Raw genomic sequence first — 12,655 nt, 5'->3', positions numbered from 1 at the left:
CTCCGTTGGAGTGAAGTTTACGGAAAACTGACCGGTCACCAATGGCCGGAAAACTATTCCCGGCATTTTCATTGTTTAATGATAGTCCAGTGAGATTTGCTTTCATTCTTCTTTATACGTTCTCCATATGTGTTATTTAGGTTAGTTATCCTTGATTTTATAATAGAATAGTACATCTCTTTTATATAATATGTATTAACATGTAATTTATGTGCTTAAGTGTAAGAGAGGGCCACGAGCCCTAACTTCGCCACTGCTAATGTCAAAGAAATAAAGTTAAAAATACCAGAAAAACGTAGGGACAAATTGCTTTTTGCTCCGAACTCACTGAAATGAGTGAACCAGTTGTCTGTTTAAATATTTATTTTTTGAGCGACACAGACTAAATTAAACATGAAATGTTAAAAATTTACAATTCCAAGTAAATATAAACACATAATTTTCCATTTGCATACTTATTTTTTGTTTTTTAAATTACGGAAGTTGTTAACATTACAATGTAATTTATCTTCCGGTTAAAATCATTGTTCATTGGGGCAGTCGCTCGTGTCAACTGCAGCATTGTCATTGTTTTACATCCACCTGATCCTGAGCAGAACTGAAATGCTCCTCAGTCGTCTGCTTCAGTAGGTTTTTACGTCGTTCTTCTTCGGCAGGTTGTATTTTATACGCACGAGTTCTACAATTTCTGAATAATGAATGGCTTCACGCTCTACCGTGCGCGTATTCAATCTTCGTTTCTTCTTACGGGGTTCTGCTGATTTCTCTTCGATAACACCGTTCTCCATCATTTTGCCACAGAATTTAACCTAAAGTTCTGAAGTTACCGAAAGACTTTCTCGTAATGGATAAGCAACAACAGTGATTGTTGACTTGCTCTGTTTCGCGCCTGTCAGAAGCGCAGCAAACTCATCTTTGGATACACTACACTTTGTTCCGCCTACGCAAGTAGACTCGTAGCATTTTGAACCAAACAGACACTTTGAGGAATATGTATAGCACGGAAAGACATCGTTTTGAACCTAACGCGTATCGCAGTATGGTGTGAAGCATAATTAAGGACACGAAAGGACGCAGAACAAAGAAAAATGACTGAAAAACAAGAAATTAATATTCGGTAACATTGATATGCACACGTCTCTTAGATAAAACACAGTGTGTTAATTAATACACATGCTAAATCAGTACCGTAAGGTTGTAAGAAAACCGTGTGAATAAAATCAAACGTGAAGAAACATACTTAAATACACCTTCGTCTTTTATTTGACACTGCTTGTCTTTTTCCCGTCCAGTCTTCAAGTTTTCCAGTTTAAATCTGTAGCATCTGTCTGTGAAGACTAATTTCTATGGATGTGGCAGGGCAGTACTTGAATTCGGGGGCGAGTGCAGGTGTTAAACAATTTCGTAGATCCTCATTATCAGCCAAATATTTGTTTATTACTATCGTGATGTCGTAGCCCGGATTTCGTTTAAGGACATCGCGATATTTTGTTTGTAGGCGGAGTCCGAGGTTTCCTGGGATACCTTCCAGATCATGCTTCACGTTCTCCATAAAGTCCAATGAATCACAAAGTCGCATTCCACATATTCCTGATATGATTTGAAAGTGTGTCTTGATAGGTGCCAGTTCCCTAAATAGTTAACGGCATTAATTACTTAACATTTTATTGATGACTGCTTATAAAATTCGTTAAAATGTGCATAATAAAAGTCGAAATCGTGCACATAATCATTATAGAACGATATGCCTTCCAGCGTTCAGTCTGCAAGCCTCTGTGAATTTACTAAACGTTGCCACAATCCTATATTTGCAACTAGTGCTGTTGCCTGATTTAGTTCTATACCTCTTATCTTTAAATTGTTAGAAACTGAGTCTAACCATCGTCGTCTTCGTTTCCCTCTACTTCTCTTACCCTCCATAACAGAGTCCATTATTCTCCTAGGTAACCTATCCTCCTCCATTCGCCTCACATGACCCCACCACCGAAGCCGATTTATGCGTAGAGCTTCATCCATCGAGTTCATTCCTAACTTAGCCTTTATCTCCTCATTCCGAGTACCCTCCTGCCATTGTTTCCACCTGTTTGTACCAGCAATCATTCTCGCTATTTTCATGTCTGTTACTTCTAACTTATGAATAAGATATCCTGAGTCCACCGAGCTTTCGCTCCCGTAAAGCAAAGTTGGTCTGAAAACAGACCGATGTAAAGAGTTTCGTCCGGGAACTGACTTCCTTCTTACAGAATACTGTTGATCGCAACTGCGAACTTACTGCATTAGCTTTACTGCACCTTTATTCAATTTCTCTATCATCCTGGGGGAATACACACCCTAAGTACTTGAAATGATCGACCTGTTCCAACTTTGTATCACCAATCTGACATTCACTCCTGTTGAATTTCTTACCTACTGACATCAATTTAGTCTTCGAAAGTCTCATTTTCATACCATACTCATTGCACCTATTTTCAAGTCCCAAGATATTAGACTGCAGGCTTTCGGCAAAATTTTCCATTAAGAGCAAGTCCTCAGGATAGGCCAGATTGCTTACTACATTTCCACCTAACTGAATCTCTCCCTGCCACTTGATACCGTTCAGTAGATGTTCCATGTAAAACTACGAACAACGAAGGTGAAGGATTACAGCCTTGTCTAACCCCTGTAAGTACCCTGAACAAAGAACTCTTTCTACGATAAATTCTCACTGAAGCCCAATTGTCAACATAAATGCCTTTGATTGATTTTAATAATCTAACCTTAATTCCATAGTCCCCCAGTATGGCGAAGATCTTTTCCTTCGGTGCCCTGTCATATGCTTTCTCTAGATCTACGAAACATAAACACAGCTGCCTATTCCTCTCGTAGCATTTTTTTTCAATTACCTGGAGCATACTGAAAATCTGATCCTGTCAACCCCTCTGTGGTCCGAAACCACATTGGTTTTAAATCCTAAATTTGAAATGTATACACCAGTCTCAAATATGTGCAAATATGCATTTATAAGCATAATTAAACCTAATAATTCGTCCAGTTTAATCTTCAAACGCACTTCCTTGTGTTTGGAGGTCTGCCATACATATCGGCAAACAAAATATACATTTCCATAAAATCCGATGTCTACTAGTATTATATAACGTACGTAACCAAGGTCCTATATCCTTCTACGGCGCCAGGACATTTAAACTCTGTTACGTCGTCTCGGAGACGGAGCTATGTCCTCCTTGACTCAATGAAGATAATTGCATGTTAATAGGACTCAAAACTCGCATAGCTCCAGGACATCCAATGCGTACGCGGAAGTAATTATGGCTACTCAACTATAGTTTTTCTATCAAATGCCGGTAGCGTATCTGTGAAACTTCTTATCACTAACAGCATTAGTGATTATTGATGTAATAAAATCGTTTCGTGCTGTTAATTATGGCAATAATAGTAGTCATGTCTGTTCCATGACATTCCTGTTGTCTGAGTTGCCTTAGTACACAGTGGAGAAAAAAATAGTAGTGGGGATTGTTTTAAAAAGTACAACTGGGCAATCATCCTACCTTAACAGTAGTTAAAAGAATGGTAGACGTCCGATCCTTCAGGCTTCCTGTATGTCAGTTTAGGCATACTGTTTTACTGTATTAGACAAATAGGTGACCTTATGGCTGATTTGTAAATACATACCAACGATGAAAAAAAAATTAAATAAATTTTCCGTATTTACGGCTTTTAGCGTCCTGAATCCGATTATGAGAATGAAAAAGCTGTATCATTCATTTTTTTACATTTCAGAACTAAATATTTAGGCCTAAGGAAATTAAATTTGTAGCAAATTCGAAGGTATTTTGTACACTATGAAACAAGTAAAAATGAGTTTAAATTAAGATGGAAGTGGTTGCACTGGGCTGTAGAATGTATGGACAGTTAGATCACGGTCCTCTTGATTCTTATTTTTCTTGTGCAAGAACCTCAAGAATCCGGACAGCATTCTGCTGCCACCTCTACACATCAAATTAGGCCTAACGAAACAGTTCGTGAAAGCCTTACCCAAAGATGGGCAATGTTTCAAGTATCTCAGGAAGAACTTTCTTCATTTATCAGAAGCAGAAATGAAAGAAAGCGTGTTTGTTGGCCCTGATATCCGAAATATGATGTTAGATTCCAACTTGGAATCAAAAATGGAAGTCGATGAGAGGGAGACTTGGGTATCATTCAGGCAGATTGTTACCAAGTTCTTGGGCAACAAAAAGGACCCACAGGTTACGATGTTTGATGAACTTTAAGATTCACTTTTTGAACACTCGCCTTGAATTTTTTTGTCAGACTATTTGGGGGATGTGAGTGAGGAGCAAGATAACCATTTCCATGAACATATTAAAATGACCAGTATGATGGGAGACTACTGCTGGTTACTTCGCCGAGAAGTTTAGCAAGCGACTCACAGGAGAAAAAGCTATACAGAAAGCTATAAGGAGAAGAGGGAAAGGAAGTATAAGGAAATGGACACATACGCCTATCTAATAGATACCTTCTTGTTTAGACTTTGTACATATTGTAATATTTAGTTTTCATTCCTACATTATGTTCCGCTAATTTTCTGGTTTGTAACGAAGTCACATTGTGAAGAAACCGCGAATGGTAGAAAACAGTTGAGGTCAGATCTGCAATCAGTAACAACAAAACCGTAAGAATTGCCTATTAAAGTTAAAAAGTTTTTTTATTGGCCTGTGAATTGATTTTATGTTTAAACATCAAATGAGTTGCGAGAGATCTTTAACACGCTGACATCGTATGACATAAAGTGCTTAATGGACTTCTTTCCACCCTTCAAAAATGTGACCAAGTTATTTCTGCCAGGTTTGAACCCGTTATCTTCGGTTCCAGAGGCAGAGACACTCCACTGCTGATGGACAGGGGAAGCTGAGGTGTCGGTAAAAGAAAGGGACAGGTTTCGTGAAAAGTGAAACTCTAGGCCTGGGTCGTAAGAGAAAGGGTTACGTCTCAAAACTCACGAGCCTAAATTCGTAGAAAATAGTATCAAAACTCGCGACTACGAACTAGCAGCTAAATTGGCATTTTCATGATTCTGAAAACGCACGACTCTGGAGAGCAAGCACCTGCGATAACCGCAGGAGGGATGAAGAAAATCTAGTTGGCCTTGGATGAGGTAAGCGGTGACTCACGCTGCCCTTCAACCCCTGTTCGTCCACCCACTTTTAGAATAGTATTCTCAGGTATTGTTAAAAGAAATTGTCACACTACCATAGACCTAATTCTCCAAGTATAGTACTTTCCTCAGTTATTCTGCTTAGTGTCATCGAGCAGCGCACAACATGGAATTCATTACTTTGCAAAAGGGTAAACTAAATTGGGTGTACGACGGTAATAGGTTTTATAAGCAGCGAGAAGAAAAAGCGAGCGAAACAGTATGATTTGTCATAAAACACTGTCATCCGCGTGTGCTGGTAAAGTTACAATTTAAAGTGACAATAGCGTTTTAATTTAAGGAACCCATCATTGTGTATCTGATGACACAAGCCTCAGTGTGCTGGTTCACCGCGTCCGTGGGTTCTCAACCCTCTGTCGCGCATTCTCTGTGCGAGGCTACACGACAGGTTCCCATCTTGAAGTTCCAATTGCCACAGGGCACGCAGTTCCAGCTAACGTAACAATGGACCTTTTCGCACAGTTCCGATTAAATGTTCCAATATCTACAGTCGTTATGTGGGTAGGGTGGACATTTATCCATTCAAAGGAGAACTGGCCGGGGTAAAGAAATCTACTCTAACTAATCCTCTTCTTGGAATTCGTGAATTTCGATACTCGTGAGTTCTGAGACGCCACTACAGGAAGAGTTAACCGTGGTTAACCAAAGAGGTCGGATCAAGAGAGGAAATAATGCCGGACTTCGGCAAACACCCAATCAACGCTCGCAAGTTGAGAGCCCCGGGGGAGGAAAGGAGGTTTAGTCAAATAAATCTAATATGTGTACAATTGCAGTGTTCTGTATTTTGTTACAAGAAAGACGTTTCGCAAAACAAGTTACCCTTGCATTGTCTGGTTTTCTGGTGGAATTGTTGAATTGGAGTGAAAGTTGCGTGGACACATGATTTCCTCTTAAATCGGAAACAGTAGAATGAAAGTACAGAGAGCATTATTGCTGTTACGTACAGGTAGGAACATTTGTAATAGGATAAAAGTATAGTTAAGACTTTCGCATGCTTCGTAAGCGCAAATGTTGGTATCTGCGCATTTGTTTTCCAACTACTATGGGAGCAGCAAAACAATAGAAATTGATACGTCAGCTCCACAGTTGAGCACTCGTGTTTACCTAGCAGTTCATTGAAGGAAAACTACACAATAAACTAAACATTTTCACTACAAGTAATCATGTTCATATTGGTCCGTATTGACTAACTTGAGACAAAAAAAGTATGATCAACCACCTAATCAATACACAATATAATCTAAAAATATTAATTATTATTTATCCAACATATGTTGACATGTAATAATGCAAACCAGGCATTAAACGGCAAATACTTACTTTAATTTTAAACTTAAAATAGCTAACATCAGTAAAAACATTAACTTAGTTCCGAATTGAAATACGAAGACCTTCGTTTAATTTATAAGGCTATTAATCTTATTTAAGTGTTTGTGTGCTGATTATGGCCTTGTTGTTGTTGTTGTTTGTTTTAGTCCTCAGCCCGAAGGCTGGTTGGATCCTCAACAGCTCTGCCATCAGCTGTCATAGATGGCCTAGGCATCACTGAGGAGGCGTACTAGGGAAATGAGTGAGGTAGTTTCCCGTTGCTTTCCTCACCGAGTCAGAAATTGCTATTACATATGTCTGCCAAGCCCACTGAACTGCAAGCACCAACCAACCCTATGAGCAATATTTTCACGCCATTCATAGCAGGGACTGGCTGCATAAGGAATGGCATTACTAGCATCGCTCATACCTCAGTCACTTTCATTTTGTCAAAGCCAAGGATAAAGCTGAGACAGATCAATGAAAGTAACAAAATTGCTCTAGCCCATACCAGAGCCAACGGCCGTAGCAGTGTTGAAACACCGGATCCCGTGAGATCTCCGAAGTTAAGCAACATTGAGCGTGGTCAGGAGTGGATGGGTTGCCACGCGCTGTTGGTGGGGGGTAAGGGAGTGGAGGAGCGGAAAGGAACTGGCCGCCCTACCGCACGTAAACTCCGGCTCAGGAACGCCTATGCGGAGGTTCGGACCTGCCTTCGGGCAGAATAACCCTTACCTTACCCATACCAGAAGGCATAGTGCACTGTAAACACTAGGTCACAGGGCTCGATAGCTGCAGTCGCTTAAGTGCGGCCAGTATCCAGTAATCGGGAGATAGTGGATTCGAGTCCCACTGTCGGCAGCCTTGAAGATGGTTTTCCGTGGTTTCCCATTTTCACACCAGGCAAATGCCGGGGCTGTACCATAATTAAGGCCACGGCCGCTTCCTTCCAACTCCTAGGCCTTTCCTATCCCATCGTCGTCATAAGACCTATCTGTGTCAGTGCGACGTAAAGCAAATAGCAAAAAAAAAAAAAAAAAAAAAAAACAACAACAAAAAAAACCCAACAAACCACTAGGTCCGCCAGCAAAGGCATGATGATGATCTTAATAGCCGAAAAATGTCTCCAAGTAGTATTTCTTAATACTGCATAAAACTCTGAGATTCGTTCTCTTTAGAAAAACTTAACAGACAACTGATGCTAAGCACACATTGAAATTCAGAGAAACATTCCTTATTAATATCATCATCACTTAGAAGTGTTTAGGTTGAAGAGCTACGGACACAAAGCAGTAATATTGAGTCATGTCAAATATCTTTAAAAAAAAAGTTATATCCATGATTGCATCTCAGTCGCATGCTTGGTGCAAGAAACGCTCGTTAGCTACATGATGTGTACTGCAGTGCAGGATCGCATTATGCAGGCGATTCATTCGAGAAGAAATGTGATTACACGGTGATAATTCACAGAATGAGGCGCACATTTTTCCTTGGCAGGGAACGAGGAGGAGGAGTGATAACTGACGATGGTGGCGGCTGCATCTGCTCATTAAGAACATTGCGTTATTCGTATATACACTGCAAGAAATAATGTGAAGAAAAGTCACAAACATTTATTAGCTCGTTTAAAAAAACGTATTAATTTTTATACACCTTATAGACCCAATTCAGAACTAATGATTCTTTAATACTAGTTCCTCTTCAAGTATTCCCTTGTTCTCAACAGATCATTTGTTATTTTAAAACATTTAAAATCCAAATTTCAAGTAGTAATGATATTTTTGCGTCCCACTGACTACTTTTGATGGTTTTTGGAGACACTGAGGTGTCGAAATTTTATTTCACAGGAGTTCTTTTACGTGCCAGTAAATCTACAGACACTAGGCTGACGTATTTGAGCATCTTCAAATACCACCGGACTGAGCCAGAACCGAACCTGCCTAGTAGAGATCAGAAGGCCAGCGCCTCAACCGTCTGAGCCACTCAGCCCGGCTTCCAAATTTCACTCTTTTATTATGCAATTTTAAAATGTTTTAAGCAATTAAAATGATCAAACCCTCATTTCAATTGAACTATGCATATTATTTCATAATGGTGCTTCTGTACTATTTGCACAATTTTACGAAAATTGGCTTATTCAGCTGCGGCCCGCGAACATGACTAAGGTTTCCAAAACGGAGCTGAGATATAGGTCGAGAAAATCTTCGCTGGTATTGCAGATGGTCTTGTAACATCGACGTATGCGCATCAGCGCCGGCAGTTGTTTTGTGTTTGCTATAATATGGGATATTAAATACAGTACTTTTATTCCTTACTGTTCACTCAAAAGTGTACGGAAAAGAACACTTTACATACACTTTCATTTAAAGAGCCTCTGATTAGTTGAACTCCGGTTCGCTTTCCAACATTTTCTCTGATTGGTTCAAATTAACTCTTTGGGTTTTGATCTCCCGAACTCTTCTCTCCATGTTTATTATTTGGACGCTCCAGATTTATAATTTCTTGTAACTTATTGATTTTCTTGTCACGGCCATCTCGATCATGCACGTTTTGGGTGGTGACGTGTCAGAATTATAATACAATATTAAGTAAATTCACTCGCTATAATATAATATTGTAAAATATTGTTTACTACAGCCAGTAAAGTGGTATGTTTACCTTACCCGTTACTTCTAAGATAAAACATCGCTCTCCACGGCTGGTGAGTAAATAACTACACAGTTACAAAAATTAGGATAATATGTTTTGTAACGTCTGGTATGTGAAACGTTAATTTTGTAGATTAGGTTCCAATGGTCGTACAGCTTACTTTGAGACCTTAGCTACTCAGGGTATGTCAAATAGAAGTTACACTCAATCTATATGCGTAGCCATGCATTCAACTGTCAGGTGACCCCTCAAAACAAAGTGAATAGCGGTGAGTCCGTGTGTCGTTGTGAGGTACACAGACTACTGCGGTTATCTGAACACGCTGTATGTCAGCCACATCCCATGAGACATCCTAACGAGGTTCAAGTCGCAAGGACCGTCACTTTGATACAGGAAGGATGGACGTTTCGTCGTATTTCTGTCGATCTCAGTGTCTCTCCGTTAGTTATTCACCGCTTGTGGAGTCGTTACAATGAGACAGACCAGTTCACAAGGAGGGTTGGACAAGGTCGTGGACGCATGACAACCCCACAGGATGACCAATATCTGACCATCTGTGCGTTGTGGCATCGTTCAGCAACTGCCAGAGAACTGCAACAAGACCTCAGGACGGTCACTGCAGTCACAGTGTCTGACCAGACAGTAAGGAACAGATTAAGGGAAGTGTCCTTACGACCCAGACGTCCTGTTAAGAGTGCCCCGTTCAACGCAGCTCGCCTTCTGTTTGTCCGTACCCACGTCAACTGGCACCTTCGCCAATGGAGATCTGTGTTGTTCACAGACGAGTCCAGATTTCCCCTGACACAGCGTGATGGATGTCAACGTGTATGGAGACGCCGTGGTGAGCAGTATGCCAAATGTTGTCCAGAAAGGCGACCGATTCGGACAAGGTTCTGTGATGATGTGGAGTGGCAGCAGTATTGATGGCCGTACGGATCTTGTCGTCGTCGTCCGTGGTAATCTTACCGCTGCGGGGTACACCGAGCAGATACTGCTACAGCATGTGTTGGTTGCTGCATACGGTGTTGGCCCTGAATTCGTACTCATGCACGACAATGCCAGGACTCGTGTAGCACGCATCATCATAGCTGTCTTGCAAGAACTGGACATTCAAGAGATGGAATGGCCAGCAGTGAGTCCCAACTTTAATCCCATCGAGCACGTGTGGGATAGGCTTGACAGAAGTGTTCGTGGGCGTCCTCTTCCACCACAGGCTCTCAAAGACCTTGAACAGGCTCTCATTAAAGGATGAGACCTGATACCGCAATGTGACCTCCGTCGACTTATACGGAGCATGCCACGTAGGTGCCAAGCTGTGATAAATGCTCGTGGAGGACGGTTATCACTTTGTTTTCGCCCCTATTTGGAAATTTCCGTTTGTGTTCTGAAAATGAACGCGAATCGATCAATATTCTTTTGTATACTTCAACGGTGAAGAATAAAGGTTTAGTTGGTAATATATCCGGATGTGAGGTATTGTTTTGTGGAGCATGGCACACGTTCAAAAACATGTTCCCCTATTTTTTTAAACTGTGTAGTTACTTTGCTATAAGGCAGTCTTTGTCCGCCTGGTGGCCATGATCGTTAAGGCTTTAAGTCTGTAATAATCTGACACTGTGGTTAACCTGTTGGTAGAAAACATTCTCAACATCAGAAGAGGTGGTGGTACGGAAGTTCTAATTATAAGATAGCGGGGTGATGTAAAGCAAACTGTAAAGGGAGAAAACATTTTTTTATGATTAGAGATAATACATCTTCTGGTATGAATATATCATTTTGTATTTTGAACGTTTACACGTCAACAAACACTAATTTTTTTTAAGTCACCAATATCAATCAATCAGTCAATACTGATCTGCATTTAGGGCAGTCGCCCAGGTGGCAGATTCCCTATCTGTTGCTTTCCTAGCCTTTTCCGAAATGATTTCAAAGAAATTGGAAATTTATTGAACATCTCCCTTGGTAAGTTATTCCAATCCCTAACTCCCCTTCCTATAAATGAATATTTGCCCCAGTTTGTCCTCTTGAATTCCAACTTTATCTTCATATTGTGATCTTTCCTACTTTTATAAACGCCATTCAAACTTATTCGTCTACTAATGTCATTCCACGCCATCTCTCCGCTGATAGCTCGGAACATACCACTTAGTCGAGCAGCTCTTCTTCTTTCTCTCAATTCTTCCCAACCCGAACATTGCAACATTTTTGTAACGCTACTCTTTTGTCGGAAATCACTCAGAATAAATCGAGCTGCTTTTCTTTGGATTTTTTCCAGTTGGTAATCCTGGTGAGGGTCCCATACACTGGAACCATACTCTAGTTGGGGTCTTACCAGAGACTTATATGCCCTCTCCTTTACATCCTTACTACAACCCCTAAACACCCTCATAACCATGTGCAGAGATCGGTACCCTTTATTTACAATCCCATTTATGTGATTACCCCAATGAAGATCTTTCCTTATATTAACACCTAGATACTTACAATGATCCCCAAAAGGAACTTTCACCCCATCAACGCAGTAATTAAAACTGAGAGGACTTTTCCTATTTGTGAAACTCACAACCTGACTTTTAACCCCGTTTATCATTATTTCTGTCGGTAGCGAGATGATGATATTGAAGTTTGGGGAGATAATGAAGAGGAAGTACAAACACAAGTTGATTTATGGAATGAGGAGATAAGACATTTTGGAATGAAGATTAGTACTGTGAAAAGTAAGACTTTGATCATGACAAGAGGTAACAGAAAATCCAGGGGAGTGATAAAAATAGGAAATGAACCTCTTGAAGTAGTGAACATTTTTTAATATTTGGGCAGCGTGATATCACAAGATGGACATTTGGATGGAGAAATTGATTTAAGAATACAGCAGTCTGCAAGTTTCTGCCAGTGTGTGAGACATTGTATGGAACAAAGATGTGCCATTGAAGTGCAAGAGGGTTTTATACTCGTCCTATTATAAACATATACTGACCTGTGCTTCAGCAGCCTGGACGTTGACTAAGTGGAACCAAAGTAAGATACAAGCAGCTGAAATGAGGTTCTTGAGGAGCATACAGGAAAAGACGAGATAGAATACGAAATGAGGAAATAAGGAGAAGCGTGGAGTGTGTAAACTTCAAGAAATTGATATAGCAAAGCTAAAATGGTTTGGACACATGAGAATGCCAGGAGAGAGAATAACAAAGAGAACATTCATGGATACAGAGACTGGAAAGAGGCCTAGGGGACGTCCTAGAATGAGATGGAGCTCTGTTGTGGACTGTATTGCAAATAGATGAGTCGAAAGCAATAAAGTACTAGAAGAGGAATGGTGGAAAGATCGAGTAAGGTGGAGGGCTTTGGTACACTACCCTACCCAGAGAGAATCTGGAAAAGGGAAGGGATGAAGAAGCAGCGAGATGATGATGATGATGATGATGATGATGATGCTGCTGCTGCTTGTTGTTTAAAGGGGTCTAACATCCAGGTTATCAGCCCTCG

General features: G+C 40.5%; 1 protein-coding gene across 1 annotated transcript in view; it reads left to right on the top strand.

The window, feature by feature from the left end:
- kay (transcription factor kayak) overlaps positions 1-12,655 on the top strand; it is a 174,962-nt gene that overhangs the window by 69,786 nt on the left and 92,521 nt on the right. The gene's annotated exons all lie outside the window — the stretch shown is intronic.

This window comes from Anabrus simplex, chromosome 12 (genome assembly GCF_040414725.1).
Source record: "Anabrus simplex isolate iqAnaSimp1 chromosome 12, ASM4041472v1, whole genome shotgun sequence".
Taxonomy (NCBI): Eukaryota; Metazoa; Arthropoda; class Insecta; order Orthoptera; family Tettigoniidae; genus Anabrus; species Anabrus simplex.
The sequence above is the reverse complement of the archived record's forward strand: the minus strand, read 5'-3'. Positions and strand labels throughout refer to the sequence as shown.